Raw genomic sequence first — 21,051 nt, 5'->3', positions numbered from 1 at the left:
CAGCAAAAATATTGACTTCATCCTTACCCTGCATATACCTACCGTTTCCTGTGCGCCCCGCAGTGTGGATGCACCTCGTCTTTTGTTCCGATTATTTGAGATGATAAATTCAATTATATATCGTGCTCATTTCAGCATCGATAGGCTGTTTACTTCATCGAAGAAATATGTATTAGACCGTTTTACTTTACTTTGTAGATTTTATCATTGATTCATCAACATAAGTCAGAAATTTGTTTGACTCACTTCACTTTCTTTTGTAACGTCACACCGTCACAATATGCGGAAACAGAACTGCGTGGGGAAGAGGGGAAGAACACAAAATAAGTTCATACATGACAGCGAGAGGGAGAATATGTAAGGAGATGGTAATGAGAGAGAGAGAGAGAGAGAGAGAGAGAGAGAGAGAGAGAGAGAGAGAGAGAGAGAGAGAGATTTGTTCCACGGGAATGAAGAAGGGACTAATACTGTAATGTCAGTGAATGGGAAAGAGGAAGGAAATCTGCTGGAAAAAGAGAGGCGTAAAAAGTGCGATACGGGAGATGGGGAAAGAAGATATATGGAGGGGGATGAGAAGGGAAGACTGATTAAAATTATCACATCACTTTTACAATCAAGGAGAGGGAGGCTATGTAGCACACACACACACACACACACACACACACACACACACACACACACACACACACACACATAGCACGTTATCTAAAACTCGATAAAATGAACCAACTCGAAAACCCATAAAATTAAATCGTCTTTTTTCTTACATCCTCTCGTGTTCACTCGACTTGTGTCTTCCTTCTGGTTGTGAAAAAGTGTGTGTGTGTGTGTGTGTGTGTGTGTGTGTGTGTGTGTGTGTGTGTGTGTGTGTGTGTGTGTGTGTGTGTGTGTGTGTGTGTGTTTGTGTGCGCTCGCGCTCCAGTTTATTGAGCCTCAATAAAAAATCTGTGATTATTTTGTTTATCCTTATCTATGCAGGGAAGAAAGAACCAAAGGCCTGGAGCATGCAAGATTGTTCCCTCCAAGGAAAAACAAAAACAAGGTAACAGAGTGCCAAATTTATGATCCATTCCTTTCTTGATGCCTGGACACACTGCGTTTGAAAGATTCGAGATCATATTCAGTAGGAAATACAGACAGTGAGACAGTTCGAGAGCATATATGATGGAATGGGAGTAACGGTTGACACTTGCATTAGAGATCTGGAGGAAAAGGGATGAGACTTTTTTTTTTTTTCTAGACGGGTGCAAAGCGTCCGCAGTAGTCATGGAGGAATGCAAACAGAGTGCTTAAAAGAACAGTGACCAGTAAAGTAGCTACAGAGAGCAGATAAAGATGCAACAATGCAGTGTAGAGACAGAGGTTAAAGGGAGCCAGAAAGAGGAGAAGAACTAATAAGACGAAACGGTCCTGACTCCACCTTGTTAAGAGCTGTATGTGGGGAGCCACACCACACATGGGAGTTGTACTCTACACGTGGGCGAATAAAACCTTTGTATAAGGTTAATAATTGTGCAGGGTAAAGGAGGCAGGGAGTCGGCTAAGCACACCTACTAGCTTGGACGCAGATTTTGCATAGGAGGTAATATGATCTTTCCAAGATAAATCCTGAGAGAATGAAATCCCAAGTATGTCTAAAGATGATGCAGGACTGAGTTAGATATTGTTAAAATTTAGATGATACTCTGTGGAAGATTTTGTCGAGTTGAAAGATGTAAGAACTGAGTTTGACGCATTAAAAACAAGATTACATTTACCCCAATCAGAGATGTAAGCCAAGTCGGACATTAGGTGTGTCATAGCCTTATCCATTGTTTGTTGATGTAACTGCTGAGATGGATGCTGTGGGAAGCGAATGGAAAGGTGAAGGGTGGAGTCATCAGCGTATAAGTTGGTAGGGTTAGAAGTACAGCTTAGGTCGCTGATGAATAGAAGAGAGTTGGTGATAGGACAGAGCCTTGAGGAACACCACTATTGATAACTCTAGGAGAAGAACTGTGGCCATCTACAACAGCTGTTATAGAACGACCAGAAAGGATGCTAGAGATGAAGGCATAGATAGAAGGATAGAAACCATAAGAGGGAAGTTTAAAAATTAATAAAGTATGCCAGACTCAATCGAAAGCCTTTGAGGGGTCAAGTGCGATGGCAAAGCTTTCGCCAATGTCCCGAAATCAGGATGAACAGGAGTTTGAAAAGTGGGTGAGAAGATCGCCAGTGGAGCGTCCTTGGTGGAACCCACACCGACGATCGGAAAGTAGGTTGTGATAGGAACGGTGCTTTGATATTTTTTTGTGAAGAATAGACTTAAAAACTTTTAAAATGCAGGATATTAAAGCCATTGGGCGACGGAAAGAGGGCTGGGAGTCATTACCTTTCTTTGGGACAGGCTGAATGAGAGAGTTTACCTAGGCAGGTTGTAAGCACAAATGCACAGTTTTTGAGAACAGGAGGGACTCCATCAGGCCCATATTCCTTGATAGTATTGAGGTCAGTGATGGCGGAAAATAAATCAAGTGAACAAATTTTAATGTCAGCCAAGAGGAAGTCAAAGGGGGGAAGTGATGGCGGAACAGCAATGGAATCCTCTAAGGTGGAATTGGAGGAGAAAGTCTTAGCGAAGAGTTTTGCTTTATCAGTAGAAGAAATAGCTACAGAGTCATCAGAGTGGAAAACAGGAGTGAAGGATGATGATGTAAAGTTGTTAGAAAGGATTTTGGCAAGCGGGAAGAATTTGAGTTGGAGGGTTAAGAGCTACTTAGTACGAATGAAATTATTTTTATTAGAGTAAAGAACTGACTTAGCACGATTCCGGGCAGAATCATAAAAGAGAATAAATTCAGGGGTGGGTGGGTTCTGGTACCAATTGTAGGCCTTGTCCTTGTTGTGGAAAGCGTTAGAACGGGTATGTGAGTAACCTACCTTTCCTGGAAAATGATATTCATGTGATGTAATTTTAACGCATTTATTAGCTTGGGAAATATTGTTTTAATGTTCAGTGGTGAATTACTTGAATCTCCTCCTCCCCCATCCTCCATGCCCCTTCTTTCTACCCTTTCCCATTCCAGTGTTCCTCCTCCCCTCTCATCTCTTCCCCTCTCCTCTGTCTTCCCTCTGCCCTCAACTCTGCCCTTCCCATTCCTACCTCCCCTGCTGTTCTCTTTGTCCTCTAGATTCTGCTATTCTTCACACTGTGTCCTTTATCATTTCCTCTTTATCCTTTTCCAGTTGCCTGCTTGTCCCTCCCACGTTCCCTGCCTTCCCTCTCGTTTCCCCCTCTCTTCATTCCACTTTTTCTCCTTTATGCTTTATCTCTCCTGTCTTCTCTTGTCATATCCTTCATTTCTCCTCCTTCCCTCTGTCCTTGCGTGTCTGACTTTCTGTCTTTTCCTTAAGTTCTGTACTTATCTTTCTTTCCTTTTCCTTCCACCTGTTTTCTCCGTCCTATCTTATTTTTATCTTGTTTTATTTTCCATCTCCTCTACTTTCCACAGTACTTTCTCTGGGTACTCTAATCTTTTTTCTCTATCATTTAGTCTCTCTCTCTCTCTCTCTCTCTCTCTCTCTCTCTCTCTCTCACACACACACACACACACACACACACACACACACACACACACACACACACACACACACACACTAGAGACCGTCAGTAGAATTAAACTCTGACCCATGTAAAGCTGTGACCCAGCTGGCGCCATGTCCTTTGCTGGAGCGGTGGCTGTACAACCAAGTGACGTCAGTCGCTGAGGCCTCGTTTATAGCCACAAGCGAGAAAACCTTGTACGGAGGTCCCCAAGGAGATGATAAGGGATTGGATGATAGAATTACCTGCGACCGTTACTTGTTATACAGGTTACTGGGAAATATAATGGATCCTCAAGCAGACAGTAAGGGATTGGATGATACCATTACCCGTTACTATTACCTGTTAAACAGTTTACTGGTATGTGTAACGGAGTATTATAAGAAAGAGGCGGTGTAGGTCTGATGGTGGATGATCAGTGAACTGTTGGGTGTCAGTTCCATCACGTCAACTGCATAAGTCAATTCAAGGACATCTGTACCCGATATTTCAAATAATTTTCAGTGTTGTACTACGCAGTCCCTAATGCTGTAAACACTTCCATTAGTACCATGACACCGGTCATGAATCTCTTCACTCAAGGAAATCACTGTTGATAGTGAGTATTAGGTGGAAAATTTCTCAAAACAGGAAAGTAAAAACGAGATACAGTTAGGAAAACATGGTGCAAGAGAAGAAAAAAAAAGTGCTTGAAAAGAAATTTTTTGAAGAAAACATGGTCTAGAGAAGATTGCAAGGAAGCAAACCTGAAGCAATGCAAACGGAGAGAAAGATGAAAGGATAATGTGGAGGGTGGTGGGGACAGTGAGAGAGGGAGAAGAGGGGTAGGTCAGAACTGTAAGGGAGAAGGTTGGGTGTGGAAGAGTGGACAGAGGCGCAAGGAGGAGTGGGGACAAGGAGAGTGAAAAACAGATGAGCACCGGCTTCGAGCAATGGAGGACAACAAATAAAAATCAGCGACTGAAGAATCAAAATGATGAAAACTGGAGGTGGGTTATCAACAGAGGAGAATTGATTGAAGATGTGATAGGTGGAGTTATAAACAGAAAGAGAGTCAGGTATAGAGAGAGAGAGAGAGAGAGAGAGAGAGAGAGAGAGAGAGAGAGAGAGAGAGAGAGACTGGCGATAATTGAAGGCCTCATCATTGGAAGAAGTAGCTAGTACGGTGGTCTGGTTGCTCTTAGGTCTGATGTGGTTTGGTCTAACGATGTGGTGTGGTGTGGTGTGGTGTGGTCTTGGTTGGTTTGATATGGTCTTGTATTAAATGCGATCTGGTGGTGAGTTGTTGTGCAGTGTGGTGTGGTGTGGTGATGAATGGGGTGTTGTGATGTGGCATGGTGTGATGTTGTGCAGTGTGTTGTGTTGTGGTATGGAAGAGTATGGTAAGGTTTGGTCTATCTTTCTGCTCTTTATCTCACCTTTATTATCGTGGAAGGTTTTCTCTGTTGTTTCATATTCATTCCACTCGCGGCCCAGCAGTCAGAATCAGACATTCCCTATGTTCGTGTATTCAAAAGTGATATGCCATTTTGTGGACATTCTACTTGCCTTAAATGACCTCTTGATTGCCAGTATATTTCAGCTGTATAAAATTTTGCAGATCATTCGGCAGTCTGAATAAATGGCGGTATTAATATTTTTGCAATAAATGATTCACACGTTAGAATGGGTTTGTAGCTGATGTTAAATGTAGTGGTGTATCTTGAACAGCAGCGGAAGTTTGGCGTTTTGAGTTGTAAGGAAAGAAAATTAACTGCTATTTTTAGCAAAAGCAGAGGAAAAACTCGATTTTTGGTTGCTTGTTTGTTTTTTCTTTTTCTTTCTTTCTTTCTTTTCTATCAGTTAGCAAAACAGCAGGATTAAAGGCTACAAGAAGTGGGGCTGTAGGTGTTAGGCGTTGGAGAGAGAGAGAGAGAGAGAGAGAGAGAGAGAGAGAGAGAGAGAGAGAGAGAGAGAGAGAGAGAATGTTCGTCTTTTTTTTTTTTTCTTGACATAATAAATTTGAAATAAATACATCAGTACCCACAACCCACAATGAATGCCTTCCCGCAGGTAATGGTGGAGGACTGTGCTAATGAGGGTAATTAGTTAGTTCATAATTACCTTGTTGATCAGGTGACGCTCCACTGTACCTCACCTCGTTCTCGGCCTACCTTCTCTTCTCCTACCCCCGTAACTTGTAAATACTCTTAGTCACTATCACTTTCCTTTTTTTTCCCTTTTCATTGTGAAAATAAACAACTTCAAAGAACCCTTTTTTGCTCACATTCCCTAATACATCCACCTTAACTATATTAATATCAATTCATTAGTTTATCTAGGTAACCAAGTCACTCCACATACACAGTTAACTTCTTTATTTTTTCAGTGCATGCATTTTGTTGTCCAGTACCTTACGTCAGGGTTATAACCGCAGTATAGTTGGTACCGTCGCGCTGATTTATCTTTGCTCCCACACTCACTTGACTGTTTCTTGTCGTTCCTCTCAGAATATTCATTAAGTTTATCCTCCATGCTACCGTCCTTGTTCACAACATTTCCAAAAATATATAAACAGCCTCACGATCCCCGTTTTTCTGCCATTAATTTCACACCATGTTTTGTTTCCGAGCTATTATTTTAAAAAGTCTTCTCACAGTATATTTATTTTTATATTTTCGTCTTTCACGAACATTTCCAAAGTCGTTCCAAAAACTTTGCCATATCAGTTCCTTGTCCAGTAACACCACGTCATTTGTAAAGAAAATTACAGTCATTCCCCGACACAAAACTACTACGTTCATTCGGGATCTCGATCTCATCTCTCTCAGCACCTACCTCCATATTGACATTAAGCAGCCATGGAGACGTGGCCTTCTTTCAACTGATTTCTCATCATCAACTTATCATTCACTGTGCTCGTTTGACTATAATTTGGCCTAAATATTGCCATCCCCTCATCTTTATTGCTTAGTCATAAGCATACATCAAGACAAGAATAAGCTGCTAGTCATGAAAATATGCCATGGAAAGGAAATAGAGCTGCAGGATTGTCTTTTGCAGTCAATGAGCTCCGTGAAGAAAGCTGCAAAAGGACGACAATCCGAGCCAAGATAAGGTAAAAAACGTATGGCACAGCAGTTTTATCTCCACCCTACAAGCCCTGGAGGGCGTTCAACATTATGTCTTCCTTCTAGCTCTTTACTCTCAGTGATGTTTACATGGCAGGTCCAGTCTGGCATTCACCTTGTACACACAGTCATAAATATTTCAAATAATCTATAAGCTTATGAAAACTCTGCCGAATATCTTACGAAGAATATCTGTTATTTAATTCTATGCCGTCACTGAAGCCATGGTATTTCTCACTGACTCCTCAGTAACTGGTTTTAACGTCATTAATGATTTCCATACAAGGGAATGGAGGCGAAGGTTTCAAATATTATATCCTTACTGGTTGTCTTCCATAATGACCATTGTGCAGTTCATAGATATAACTGTTATGCTAGGTGTTTAAGGGTCGGCTTCCCGTCCCCTGAACGCCTCTTCTGCAGCTGGGTTCCCTTTCTAGACCGGAGCTTAGTAAACTAAGAGAGGCACAGGGCACAAAAACTCAGGGTAACAATCTTACACGTATATTGGTACATTATAAATGTGGAACAGGTAGATGTCACAAACAGGAATCTAGGCAATCATATAACATGTACTGAGATCGGGAGTAGCAGTATCACGGAGGACACTGTTGAGACAGTGGTTCAGGATAAAAGTGTATAGTACAATGATCGGCACAAAAGGTGTTGGGCAGGGGAATCAGTCACTGTAGCTTTGGGGGATACTTACACTGTGGTGGAATAGGTAGCGTGGCTATAGGTCTTATGTCATGAAAGAATTATATTACTAGAGCCGAGATACATCTTCACTCTGGTCACTGTAATCACTGCTCGGCTTCTCTCGCCCTGTCACTGTTTCACTGTTGGTTTATACCTTTGATACTGTGACACGGATAGAATCGGGATTAGTTTCTTTCTAGTATTTTATTACTCTGTCCGATGTTTAGGTCACTGTTTCACTGTTGGTCTATACTTCCGGGACTGTAACACTGATAGAATTTGGGCTTAGTTTCCCTCTAGTATTCTGACACACTACCCGATGTCTAGGTCACTGTTTCTCTGTCACTGCACTTCCACTGTCACTCACTGTCGGGTCTGGGTAAGGTGGCAGCTTTGGTGGAGGGCAGTGGGAAAGCTCACAGCCCAGCTCCTGAAGGAGGCTGAGCTCTGCTAGGGGCCTCCATATGCTGTGGCCAGGGGATCACTCATAGGGGCGTCCTCTCTCGTCCAAGGCTGCGTGTGGCGAAGGGCCCCATAATGTCGGGGCTGGGAACTGGGGTCCAGCCCTCGGGACTTGAGCTGAAGAGTTTCCTGAAGCGCTCTCTCAGGTGCCTTAAGGAGGACGAGTGTCGTCTGCGTCGGGGGAGGAAGAGGTCTCGCCCAGGGGTCTAGGGGGCAGCCTCGAGGGCCCGTCGGCTGCGGTCTCCTGCTGTCGGGAATGCCGTCAGGGGTGGGCTGCGTCGTTGGCTTCTGTCAGAGTCCATCAGGTAGGGTCCCTCTGGAGCCGGCTCTGCAGAGAATAGCCCTGAGATAGTACAGGGTCTCTCCACGGGTTCTCGAGGCTGAGGCCTTCCTCCTGAAGGTTGCCTCGCTGGTGGTGGACAGTACGGTCACCTGTGCCCCTGCCGTTTGTCAGGTCTGATGGCAGAACGCCCTCTCCTAGTGGAGTCACAGGGGTTGAGAGGCTTTGGTGCTTCTCCCCGGCACAGCTGCCGGCCGTCGCTGGGTTCCCGTGGGCAAGGAGACGAGGACGTCTACTGGTCATCCCTTTGTCGTAGGTGCGGCTACTGGCCATCGCCTGGGCCCGACTCCCTGATGGAGATGCATGCGAAGTGCGGCTACCAGCCATCACCTGAGCCCTGTATAGAGGACGATGTCCCAATGAGGAGCAGCTGCAGGCCGTCTCTTGCTGATGGGCGCGGCTACCGGTTGTCACCTGTGTCCTGTCCTCTAGGGCAAAAACAGGAGGAAAGGGGACGTACCCTTCTCTCCCCAGCGGGGCTACCGGCCATCGCTGGTTCCTGTAGGGGGGTATAGCAGCACCTGACGGGGAAGCGGCTACCGGCTGTCTCCTGCTGTGTGGCCCAGCTACAGGCCATGGTTTTTTAAGGGCATGGCTACCGGCCGTCGCCTGAGCCTGGCTACAGGCCGTGGCTCTTGAGGGGGAGCGGGCTGTCTCCTGCAGGGCAGAGTGGCTGCAGGCCGGGTCTGGGAATCCTTCTGAGTGGCTGCCGGCTGTCTCTGGGAGGTCTGAGCGGCTACTGGCCATCTCACAAAGGGCACGGGTGCTGGCCATCACTGGGGTGCTGCTTGGACCTAAGGAAGTAGCTCCACCCCGATCCTGTTGAGGGTCAGCTTGCCCACAAGGTAGTCTCCATTTCCTGCAATGGTGGCGGCGGGCGAGTTCCGGGTCATAGGGGCACACGGCCTGGGCAGAGTTACATCCCTGTAGCCCGGAGTCGGGCCGGTCTCTGTCTGCCCCTCTGTTGGCTGCTCCTGGGGGTGTTGTGATGCCCTCAGTGACTATTCTCGGCATTATAATAACTCTGCTGAACAGTCATAAATCAGTAAAATGTGTTTTGTGAGCACGTGACGAGCAAGCGAGGGTCATGTTACCACAATTTCCCTCTGATACATTTCTTCATGATGGTAGATGAATAATGAAAAAAATATACTGGAACGAGAGACATTCATATACACCCCTCTCCCCCCACATACATTCCCTTTGAAAACTCTAGATTCCAAGGGGTTCCTATACGTTTATGGGTGAATTTTTAGTTGATAACAAAATTAAATGAATGAAGGTATCACACACAGTAAGAACTTCAACTCCACTTCTCATAGGAATAAAGTTATTAACTTCTGCTTAGAGTGACAGTCGGGTTGGGCCAGACCGCTCATTTCCAACTCAGATGAGAGTAAACATCGGGCGCTCACTTGACTAAAAGAAGTGTATCATCTCAGCATCTTCCCATCTCATAATTTATCCATCATGGTTAAACTGCCTTAATGATCTTGTAGTAATATTAGTCACTGTAACCCCAGGCTTATTGGAAATGTTTATCCAGTAGACTGAAGGTGGATTTTTTTATGCATCCGACTCTGAGCCCCACTTCGACGCTAACACCCACTGTCCATACTGAGCACACGGGCTGTCTCATACAGGACTGGCATATTAATATTAGCAGGGATGTTTTGTCGATCAGTCGGTGGGTCATATGGTAGACCACAGTCTTAAACTGTTCCTTTCCCAACCGTGGATTGAACTTCAGTCCATTAGGAAAGCAAACTTCTCGACGGACTCAGCCACCACCGCCACCGAAAATCCATGATTCCCTTGTTCGAGGATAGAGAGGATGATAAGAAACGTTTGCATACCTGGGCAGAAGAGTTGTCTGATCATATCGGTTCAACCGCATGAAGGCTTCCAACACCAGTGACTTGTGGTCCATAGGTATGAATATCTCTTAACTAACTGACATGCTGTGGCAGACCTTTCCCGTCACCCTCAACAACTAGACATTTTTATGATTCCCTCATTCCCTCCTCTCATCCCTTCCCTCTTCCATTCTTTGCCACCGTTACCCTGCAGTCTAGCCCCAGTACCTCTTTATTTCTGCTCCAACCTCCCTCTCTTACAGTTTTTACTTCGTCGTAGATCACTTTCTTATCTTCCTTCACTTTAGCTCTCTTGTCCCCCAGACTATCCATCCAATCTCTCCCTCGACTGACCATTACTGCTCTCTTCACTTCTCTTTTCATGCACATAAACGTTCCTCTTCTGCTTCCGCATTCTTCATATTATTCTTTGCTGTCCAAGTGAACCTTCTATGCTTTTTCTTTGCAGCTACTGTTTTTCTCACTTCCTCGTTCCACCAAGCCGTTCCCCTGATGCCTCTTCTCTTCCTCACACCACACATTCCTGGTATAGACACTACGAGTATTCTGCCGCCTCAAAATGTCCATGCTTCTTCTACTTCATTAGCATTAGCTATATCTCATAACTTTTTCCTCACTTTTCCTTCTACCTGATGTGCATGTCTATGCTGCCACTTCTTTATCCAGTACACAGATTGGTAATACTATACAATATCTGATCAACTACAACCCATTCTTGAAACTCTTCTTGTGACCAGACCCTTACACTTCAATCACTCAATCACAAATATAAAATCAATCACTGCCCTCTGTTCTGTGAATCTTCCTTGTACTCTGCCTCCACTCACCTCACATAGCTGCATATCTGTCTGCAATATTCTGGAGTTTTCCGGAGCTGATATGATTCCATTCACTCGAAGTTTCCGTTTCATTTCTCTTTGGTGTCCGATTATTTTATTATTAAGTAACACTAATCAGAAGCTAATACCGCCTTACCACAGTACTTTTCTCAAAGTAATAGTGTATTCTCGGATATCGTGGTAACGAAGTCCTTCCCACACAAATCCCGAATATTTGGTAGTCGGGTCCAATTACTGACAACGATGCGGCCTCAGGGGGGTTCACAGCAGTCAGTCCACGTAAACTGAACAAAACAGTATGATGTTAGGAGAAATAAAATGTAGCAGCCACCATCGCACAGAAGAGGATACAACAGACAGCTGCTAACTCTTCTCGCTCAAGAAATCTCCTCTGAACTGATTAAATTGCCTGATGGTGACAAGAATATATCTTACTAAAACATAACCACTCAGCTGCCACGATTGATTTAAGTACCGTACTATATTCGGGCTACCGCAGCACGATTTTTATTCAGGTAACAGAAACCTGATGCAATTAATTGATTAAAGCGAACTTTCCTGGTGTGGCCTTATCCTGCCAGAGTTAGTGGCTGGAGCTTCCATATTTTAGGATAATGGCAGGATTTGGTGTTGGTGTGGCTACTTGGCGTGAAGGTGCAGTGCCACTCCAGCCCTAACCAACTCAAATCGACTCAAACCAACCAAAGTCAAACCAACCAAAGTCAAACCAACAAAAATCAAACCAATCCAGCCAAACCCAACTCAACTCATCCCAACAACCCAACTCAACTCATCCCAACAACCCAACCCACTGGCTCATCCCATCCTAATCCAATTCAGCTGAAAACAATCCAAAACAACCCACTAACTCATCCCATCCCAGCCCAATCTTCCCCATTCCAAACCAACTCAACCCAATCAATCCCAACCCAACCCTATCAAACCCAACCCAGTCTAATCAGACCCAACCAAAACCAGCCCAGTCGAACCCAACCCAGTCAACTCAGTCAAAACCAGCCCAACCAGCTCATCCAAAGCCAACCCAACCAACTCAGTCAAATCCAACTTGATCCAAGCAACCAAATCAAATCCAACCCAACCCAACAACAGTAGTCCAACACAACCCAGCCAATTAACCTGTTCAACCCCATACAAACCCAGCTCATCTCGGCCCACCCAGCTAACTCAATACAATTGCAACCGAATCCAACCCAGCACAGTTCAATCCAACACATCCACTTAAACCCATCCCATCCCATCGTAACCCAACCAGCCCAAGTAAACACAATCCAGTCCGATCAATCCCATCCCACTCCATCCCATCTCAGCTCAACCAACTAACTCAACACAATCGCAACTCAGTCCAACCAGTTAAACACATCCCATCCCATCCCATTCCAACCCAACCCAACAAAATAGCCCATCCCATCACAACCCAAGTCAGTCCAAGGCAACGAAAATTAAATTTAACGTAACTAAAATTAACCCCAGCCACCTCAACCTAACCCCACCCATCCTAGCCATCCCATCCCATCCTGGCCCAGTTCAGTTCAACATAACAGCCCATCCCACACCAACCCAACCTTATGCAATGAAACTTAAACTTAACCCACTTTAAGCCAACCCAAGCCAACTCAGCCTAACCCCACCCATCCCAGCCCAGCCTAACATGATTTGAGAGCGCTGTTATGCCTTGACCAGAGATTGTTGTTGTTATCAGCAGATCGAGCATGCTGGAAGAATTTTGTACGGAGGAATGTGCAAAAGGCCGTACCATACCGGTGAAATGATAGTCGTTGGACTGACTCATGCTGACAGGTGGTATGAAGTGCGTCATTGTGGATGCTTATGCCTATGAGGTGGAACTAGGATTCCGGGGCTTCAGTGGTGAATGCATGAGAGTGTGGTCCATTTAACTAGGGCAGTCTTTGGTTAGTTTCTCCTTCTTCCAGCTTTTCTTCTGGCGCTCTACATTGTACATCACCCCATCCTAGGTTGGAAAAAGAGGTGTGGATGAAGACGATGAAGAAGAAAACGAAAAAGACGACGGCAACGATGATTGTAATTCTAATGATGATAATGATGATATTGTTGCTGTTGCTGTTGATGATGATGATGTAAGGAAAACTACTATTAGATGCCCAGTATGATAAATATTCTGGATTTATGACAGTAGAGAAGAAGACATGTAAAGAAACTGAAAACTGGAAATGCCCCATAGTAGTCAGGAACAGAACACTCAGTGGTAATATTGCATTTTTTTTAATGCTGAGACCAAAGTTTTCTTTCCATAAGAAAATAGAACAAAACAAGAGAGATTCAATATCCGTTCATCTTGAAATGCTTGGACATATTATTTCTGAAAGACTGGGAATCATTAGCAGAAGGAAATATAGGCTGCGGAAGACAGTTCCAGAGTTGCGTTTCAGTGGCTGCTCCTGAATATGCCCAGCGGCCACCCTAAGTTTCCGGGAAACTATCTAGGGACCTCCCTATGGTGTTTTCCTTGGGTCACCCCATCATTAGGTTCGGTCACCCCATTATTAATATCCTAGCTACAATCCTATCACACATATGAAAGACTGAGTGTATCAGTTAGCTCTTACGCCGAAATGAAGGAAGGATGCAGGCCACCAGGAGAAGCCATTGAAATAGCAATAACAGACAGATAAAAATGCAACAGTGCATCGGAGAGATAGAAGTTGAAGGGAGTTAGCAAAAGATGAGATGAGACAAAAAGCCTTTAACTTTACCTGTTTTGAAGAGATGTATATGGGGAGTCCCCGGGAACATAATTTAGCTCCAAACAGGGAGGAATGAGACCCTTGGGCAGTCAACATCGTGGAGGTGGATTTTTCAAAAGAGGTAATGTGTTCTTTCCATGATAGGTCCCGAGAGAAAGAATCCCCAAGGATACTGACAGAAGACGAGGAACGAAACTGTAAATTATTAAATATTAAAGGTTACTCCCGTGAACGATCTTGGCGGGTCGAAATCTGTATGAACTGGTTTTTTTTGCATTAAAAAAAGAAGGTTTCTTTTATCCCATCAGAAATATGATCCAAGTCAGAAGCCATGTGTGCCACAGCCTTATCCCGTGACTGATGAAATATCTGAAGATCATGAGGAAACTTGGATACCCACTTTTTCCTATCGGTGTGAGATTCCGTGGTGACATAAATATAAATAATTAGGAGTGGCAACAGTAAAAATGATAAAGATGAGTAATGTTTTCGAAAAATATGTGATTGCTTGGAATAGAAATAGTGCAAAAAACAGAAGACATAAAATCAGGACCCTCTGGGTCAGATATAAAAGTGTATTTAGATGGTTGGTGCATGTGCAAATAATGGCTCTATCCTGGTGGTTTAGATTCCTGTTTTGTGTATGAAGGTCGAAGGCAGGGAGACGGACCGATGGGAAGATTGCAAGACGTCTATCTATCTATCTATCTATTGCCAGACGCCTCAATCCCGTTTGGGGTGGCCACAAATAAATCGCCTCCACGTCGTCCTGTCCCCCGCCATTTCACTGCCCTGCTCCCAACTCACACCCCCCTCTCTCATATACCTCTCCATCCCATCCCTCCATCTCATCCTCGGCCTCCCCCTCCCTCTTCCCCCCTCCACCTCACTCACATACACTCTCTTCGTCAGTCTTTCACCCTCCATCCTCTCCACATGGCCAAACCACCTCAGTATGTTCCTCATAACACTTCCTATCACATCCACATCCAGACCACAACGCTCCTTTATATCCTCATTCGTCAGCCTGTCTCTCCATGTGACTCCACAGGCTCCTCTTAAATTACTCATTTCCTCTGCTCTCACTCTTGACTTGTGTCCTTCCAACAACGTCCAAGCTTCACTTCCATACGTTAGAGTTGGTATCACAATACTGTCATGTAGTAACTTTTTCACTTCCATGCTCACTTCCCTGTTTCTTATCACTGCTTTCAAAGAACCAGCAACCTTTCTTCCCTGCCGTACCCTTTCAAGCACTTCACCCTCCAAACCTCCATCCTTACTCATCACACTACCCAAGTACTTAAACGTACTCACATTATCCAATTCCTCACCATTCCACCTCGCTGTACACTCACTGACTTCACCTCTCTCAAAGAGCATCACTTTACTCTTCCCTACATTCACCTTTAGATTCCGTTTCTTGCACACTCTCCCAAACTCATCCACCAAGCCTTTTGCAAGACGTGATGTGCTATTTTATGACGAAATGAAGTAAGGTTGATCAAAAAATCCCGGTGCACTTTTATATTGCTAAATGGAATATTATTTGTAATTATGTTGGCTATAATACCTACATATAGACAGTGATATAAAGCTGAATAAAGTTATATTTATGTTGTGATTTTGTTAAAAAATGCTAGAATTATGTTTTGGTTTATAATACATTCTGGATACATTTTCCATTACTTCACTTATACATCATGTTATTCAAGTGCACAAGGGCTTTTTGATTACCGGTTTATAACAATTAAAGATGCAAAAATGAAATAGCAAAGGGTACAGTTGAAGGAATTATGTATGAGATTATGCGTACCTTTAAGCTAAGCCATGTTTTATAATGACAGTGGTCGGAATTACGCCATGATCTTAGTCTGCGGGTAGTTATGAAGCCACCTGTTGCTGTTAATGGCTTAGCCTGTGAAATGGAGCCGCAAACAATAGGCTTAAGAGGTGGATGAAGAGCCTGAGTCTCTGAGAACTCACCTGACAATTCTTCTTCATACCATTCCCTGCAATTGCTAAGGACGATGATGATGATGTTTACATGGTGTAGCCTACTGTATATACCGTTGAATACTCTACGAATTCGGCTACGACTTCTTCAGCTGACATTCACCTTGAAGCACACGCGGGAGATTTTCCTGAGCATAATATACAGTTAATCAATCTTTTGCAGACCTATACAGGTGTTGTGGGCATACCTGGTGAACCCATGAGGATGACAAATCTTATAGCACACACCATTGAATTGATCTCCGGTGTTCAGCTAACTGACGTCTCACAATAGAGATTATTCCATAACTTATGAAAAGAAGCTGACTTGATAGCGTGGGATATATTTAACCAGGACAACACTAAACACTCCGTCAGTCCGCGGAATACTTCGCATTTCTTAGTCCCCAAGAAGGTGAATTCAGACCCGTAGTTAACTACCGTAAAGTAAACTCTGTCGCTGTACCCGACCTATTCCCATTGCCAATCTTAACAGATTTACTGGAATACTTAGCGAGGATAACGCTCTTTTCATATCCCTTGACTTAGTGGCTTTGAGCGTGTAGAAATGGAAGAGTCGTCTCGCCCCATAACTGCATTCAGTATCCCTTCTGGCCACTATCATTTCAAAAGGCTTCCCTTTGGTCTTAGACATGCTCCATCAGTATTCATGAGGCTTATCCATTTTGTATTCAGTGGTATGATTGACCATTCCCATTTTGCTTATCTAAATGACATCACTGTGGTAAGTAAATGAATTCCTGAATATTTTGCCAAACTACAGCAAATTTTTGATCGACTCCAATCCATTCTAATGCCTTTAAAACACGGAAGACTTCACTTACTAATGCAACAGTCTTGGCATTCCATGACGATAAAAAACCTTTTCTTCTTTGTACAGAGGCATCTCGTGTAGGCGTAGGTGCAGTGCTGATGCAAGCTGATCATGCAAAGAGGAAACGTGTAATAGCGTGTGCTAGTCGTTCCCTCAATGCCTCTGAATAGAACTCATTCTCGTGATGCCTAAACGATGAATCCCCGACAAGTACAGTATGAAGCTAGAAACCTATTCCAATTAGACACACTCCTGTCATTGTTAGGCTGCTTACCTAAGCCTTGCATTGTCCCCTGACTGGCTGGAAGCCATCATTATCACGTACCCTGGTCTCAACCTTAACTAGCCTAGATTCTAAGTTGTCTACCCTGCCTAACATTTCTGCTTCCACTTCCTCTACCTGCACTGCTTTAACACTCACCATTCCCGCCTCATTCTCCCTACCTTTCAACTTGCCACTTAACACATGAATAGCCTCATTTGTTTCCTGATTTCTTAAGTAACCCTTCTCACTAACCCAGACAATAAATAACACATATACTCACCTTCCTTTTTCACCATGAAGTCTCTTATAAACTCCTTAGAACACACTCAGTAGGAGAATCGTTGGGCAAGTGACATCTGAAACGGGGGCTTGGGAACTCGAGTAACTCCAAAGGCACGTCATCATCTGAGGTCAGAGAGAGAGAGAGAGAGAGAGAGAGAGAGAGAGAGAGAGAAAGAGGATATTCACAAATATCTTTTATTCCTGACACAGTAAATGTGAAGAGTCTCAGATACTATGCACGTCACCTTCTCCTCCTCTTATTATGGATATTTACTAGGCCCTACATTGAATCGGCCACAAAAATTACCGACAGTCATGTGACATCAACGGGTCCACAACACTAAAGTGACATCAACGGGTCCACAACAGTAACGAGGCTTCAAAGAGTCCACAACAGTAACGAGGCATCAACGAGTCCACAACAGTAAAGAGACATCAACGGATCCACAACAGTAACGAGGCATCAACGGGTCCACAAGAGTAACGATGCATCAATGGGTCAACATCAGTAACGAAACATCGACGGGTCCACAACAGTAACGAGGCATCAACGGGTCCACAACAGTAACGAGGCATCAACGGGTCCACACCAGTAACAAGGCATCAATGGGTCCACAACAGTAACGAGGCATCAACGGGTCCACAACAGTAACGAGGCATCAATGGGTCCACAACAGTAACAAAGCATCAATGGGTCCACAACAGTAACGAGGCATCAACGGGTCCACAACAGTAACGAGGCATCAACGGGTCCACAACAGTAACGAGGCATCAATGGGTCCACAACAGTAACGAGGCATCAACGGGTCCACAACAGTAACGAGGCATCAATGGGTCCACAACAGTAACGAGGCATCAGCGGGTCCACAACAATAACGAGGCATCAACGGGTCCCCAATATTTACAGTAAATGAGATGGGTTTCCCTGGTGCGGCCTCATCCTACCTGGGTAAGTGGCGGCAGTTGCCCCTGGGCTGGGGTGAATTCAATTTTGCCATTTCAGTTCAATTCCAATTAAGAATAAAATTTTATTTAATAAGTTCTTAATCAATTCGATTTACTCGTAGAAAAAGAAATCTTCAATTTCAATTCATTTCAAATCATTATGGTCGATATTTCATTCAATTAAATTGTTTTCAAATCAAAATCAATTATAATCTACCCTGTACCATTAATCGAACGGAAAGAAAAAAATGAGGTTTCAAATTATTTTAAACTTTTCTGTGATAGGAAACTGTGTTTTTTATTGTTAATTTGAGTATACTGTAAGTTAATTATTGTACAATAATGAATTCGCATTTTACAGTATAAAATACTATTGTACCGAATCAGTCATCAATTCATATCAGTTCATTGATATCAATTCTAATTAAATTCCATTAATTATATTTTTATATTATTCTCAATTCAAATTCAAAGTTTTTATAATCAATTCTGATTCAGTTCCAATTCAATTCATAATTGACCCCAGCCCTGATTAGGATAATGGCGAATTTGGTGTTGGGGTGGCAGCCAGGCAGGCAGGTGCAAGCTGCCACCCATCCCAACCAAACTCAATCAAACTAAGACCAACCCAACCCAACGGAATTTAACATACTCAAATCCAACCCAACCCGATCAATCCCAACTTAACCCATCCCAATCAAGCCCAGCCCAACCAAACGTATTCAATCCCAACCCAATTCAACCCAGTCAAACCCAACCCAACCCAAGCCAACCCGACCCTTACCCATCCAACCAAAGCAAACCTAAGCCAACCCAACCGAAACCAACCCAGCCCATCATAATCAATCCCAATCCAATTCAACCCAGTCAAACCCAACCCAACCTAAGCCAACCCAACCAAAGCCAACCTAAGCCAACCCAACCCATACCAACCTTACCAAACTCAACCCAGCCAAACCAAACCCAACCCAATCCAGTCAATCTCAACCCAATCCAACCCAAAATCTATGCAGTGTGGTCATGGTGGAAAGTAGTGTATCGGACCAAAGTGTCCCGCTGTTGTTATCTTTGTTGTTGTGGTGGATTTGGTGTTGTCGTGGAGGTTTTGATGTTGTGATGGATTTGATGTTGTCGTTGTGGATTTGGTGTTGATATGTGGATTTGGTGTTGATATGTGGATTTGGTGTTGATATGTGGATTTGGTGTTGATGTAGTGTGGATTTGGTGTTGTTGTGGTGGATTTGGTGTTGTAGTGGTGGATTTGTTGTGGTGGTGGATTTGGTGTTGTTGTCGTGGCTTTGGTGTTGGTGTGATGGATTTGGTGTTGTTGTGGTGGATTTGGTGTTGTTGTCGTGGATTTGGTGTTATTGTGGTGGATTTGGTGTTGGTGTGATGGATTTGGTGATGGTGTGGTGGATATAATGTTGGTGTGGTTGATTTGGTGGTGGTGTTGTAGATTTGGTGTTGTTGTGGTGGATCTGGTGTTTTATGGTACATCTGGTGATGCTGTGGCGAATTTGGCAAGGTGTGGCGAGTTTGGTGTTGATGTGGCAGATTTGGTGTTGGTGTGACACCCTTGCTGGGAGGAGCGACTTGTGGTTTGATTGCTTAAGTCTGTGGGTTGGAAGAGACAGTCTTCATGTTTTTTAGAGGTAAATAGATAAATTGTTTATTTCACTATAAACTATCTTGAAAAGTTTTAAAAGGAAGCAATAACATTAACATGCCACTTAATTAGGCACTTTATTGACAAGTTCAGTTATTTGTCTCATTGTTAGCGTTTGTGGATGTTGTCTATAAAGGTGAAGAACAGTAGGTTGGTGATGATAATGAAGATGATAACAATGATGCTTATCATCGTTATCACACCATGTGCAACGGGGGAGTCTGATGTATGATGATGACGATGATAATGGTGATGATTATTATGCTCCTGGTAAGTATGTGAAAAATCTTCATGATAAAGGTAAACTTTTAAATATATTCCTATTATCAAGAATCGATGATGCTATAAAGTGAGGTCATTATTTGCTTCGGAATTATTTTAAGAAGAGGTAGTATGTTAATAGAGGTTTGGTCCATTAGGTGTTGTATGATTAAATACCAGTTCACGCACACACACACACACACACACACACACACACACACACACACACACACACACACACACACACACACACACACACACACACACACAGAGAGAGAGAGAGAGAGAGAGAGAGAGAGAGAGAGAGAGAGAGAGAGAGAGAGAGAGAGATTAGCGAATGTAAGCGGCAGACAAGAGGATAAAGATAGAACGCATGAGACAGGAAGAGACAGGAAGGAGAGGAATAATGTCAAGCGGAGAAATAAGTGGAAGTATATAAGGGAGAAGGCAAGAAGGAGATTGGGAGGTGAAGACAGAGGCAGTTGGGAAGGACGATGGAGGAAGATGGGAGAGTTAGGAAAAAGAAAGCAGGGAAGAAGAGGAAATACGAGGAAAGCAGATGGAAAGAAACAAGAGTTGAGATGAGGAAAAGGGGGGGAAGAAAGAGGGCAGGAGGAGGTAGAAGAAAATGAAGGAAGGAGAAAGGGAAAGTAAGAAATGAGAACGACAAAAGAAGGAGAACATGAGAGAGGAGAAGGAAGAGTAGTAGAAGGAAGTATGGAGTGTTCAGTAAGTACTTGGCAGGAGAAGCATGTGTGGAAAAAGAAAGGCAGAAAAATAAGAGCAGGAGAGAAAAAGAGAGAAGTAAGGAAGGAGAGAGGGGGGGAAAGTGATAACGAATCGGATGGAAATAAAAGGAGTGAGAGGAGTAGTTGGACATAATCGATGAAATATTTACAAACATATTTTCATAATTCGTCCTGTGGTTTCTCAGATTTGAATATGGATATACAGTATTTTAGAGAACGAAGTAATATTTGAACCTGGCAAAAATTATACTGTTGCTTTATAGTTGAACTCTTTCTCTCTCTTTGCCTTTCTCTTCTTTCTAGTTTGACGTTTATTATACCCGCGTGGAAGATAACCCGGACAGTGTTATGTTCTGTTCTCGGTGTGTTTGTCTGGTAACAAGTAATTCAGTTTTT

Source organism: Coenobita brevimanus, chromosome 46, assembly GCF_032717465.1.
Source record: "Coenobita brevimanus isolate Jiangsu-jjx chromosome 46, ASM3271746v2, whole genome shotgun sequence".
Taxonomy (NCBI): Eukaryota; Metazoa; Arthropoda; class Malacostraca; order Decapoda; family Coenobitidae; genus Coenobita; species Coenobita brevimanus.
The sequence above is the reverse complement of the archived record's forward strand: the minus strand, read 5'-3'. Positions refer to the sequence as shown.